Genomic DNA, 1,784 nt, shown 5'->3' with positions numbered 1-1,784 from the left:
CCTTTAGAACTGAAATGAAGTATATCCTCTCCCTTAATTATAGCAAAACAACTTTTTCAATCCTTGCAGCGTCACGAATTGAAACTTTTGTTTTCTATAATTAACATTGCTAACTTGCAACACTAACAATAATTATCATGCTCCCACTAACATGATGATTATTAGCATAACACTTATGCTCCCACTAGCTTTGACATGTACTCAGAAATCAGTTGGACTTCTAGAAATCAATACTTTATTGACTTCCTTACCAAAGTTCAGATTTCTGATACGAGATGCTTTGATAAAACTTTATCAAAATCATACACCTTTCCTTAGATAGCATGCATGTGTGTCTAAACAATTTCAGAACTATGAAAAGGGATGTCGTAATCATAGTCTCAATTGTTTAGACCTTTTGCCATCTGCTTCAAATCTACTTGGTGGAAGTGTTTCCTCACCATCATTTTCATGAATCGGAGAGAAACCTTATGACCCTTAGATTTTATGGTGTATGTGTTCTTATCCATGTGAATCGTCAAAACCATAGTCACAAGACAAGGATAATGACAAATCCAAACTCATATGGACTGAACTTATGCAATCTTAACTTCTTGCCACCTGGCAGTACATGGCCTGCCATTGCTTCCAAGTTGTTATGCAACCAATTGAGAACTTTCAGAACTCCTATGCAAAGCCAACTTTAACTGGAATGGGCACAGAATATGTCAACACGATAGGTTATAAACCTCAAGTCGTGTGCTAGTGAAGAACCTTAGGTTTTATTCTTGATTAGTTCTTGAAATTCTTTTTAGGATCTTTAAGACTCCCACTATCCTCTTGAAATATAAGACTATCTTGCCAAATATTCAAGAGCTAGTGCGGATTCTTTATCAAGACAAACACTTCACACAATTGGCCTTAGTTGGTCTTTGTTTTATCCAAAACATCACAACTTACCAATTTCAAATGTACAAGAGTAGGACACTTTTACTCTTACATTTGACAAGTGTTTTAAACCTTTCTTTAAGATATGTCACTCAAGTTACAATCTTGGAGTATGACTCTAAGAATTGTTTTGGAACGAAGTATGACTCATCTTCCTGATCTAACCATTTCAACAATTCATGACTCCTCTTCTTAGTCATAAGAATGCACTAAGATGGCCTTTAGAGGACTAATTGTGATATGATTTCTAAATCATTAAGACGATCACAAACATGATACTAAAGTACTCTCCCATCTTTTCAGATTTGAGAAACTTTTATCTTTCTGCCTAATTTGATTCTTCCCATTCGTTCTGCCATACATTGAGACTTTTCCAATGTTTCAGAATTATACTTAAACTTGTAACTATAACCATATTTACTAAACTTTAGTAAATCAAATAGTCTTAACGAGCTTTGTGGTGGACATGACCAGTGCACAAGAATGTGTACTCGATCCCTTTAGTCCTTCACTTGACTCACACATCCATGTGAACAAGTAATTCGTCTTGATTTTCCAATGCTTGAAAGTTCTCATTCATCATACTATTCAACTTGCATGATTCCAAGTTTCGGTCCAATTGAAACTTGGGATATGAGGAACTTTCCTGATTTGGTAAATTTAGACACTACCACAAATGAAAGAATCAAGTCCATTTTTTTTTCAAATATTGCTATCAATGGAATCATATAAACAACCATTTTTCACAAATGCCACTTGTAAGGATATTTAAAATAAATATAAAATTAAAAACTTTTATTTTATTTCAAAACTTTGCGGAAAAAACTTATCCTTATAGTGCAAATGCATACGGAAAA

Source organism: Lactuca virosa, chromosome 9, assembly GCF_052849685.1.
Source record: "Lactuca virosa cultivar CGN04683 chromosome 9, Lactuca_virosa_CGN04683_v6, whole genome shotgun sequence".
Classification (NCBI taxonomy): domain Eukaryota; kingdom Viridiplantae; phylum Streptophyta; class Magnoliopsida; order Asterales; family Asteraceae; genus Lactuca; species Lactuca virosa.
Note: the sequence above shows the minus strand (reverse complement) of the source record.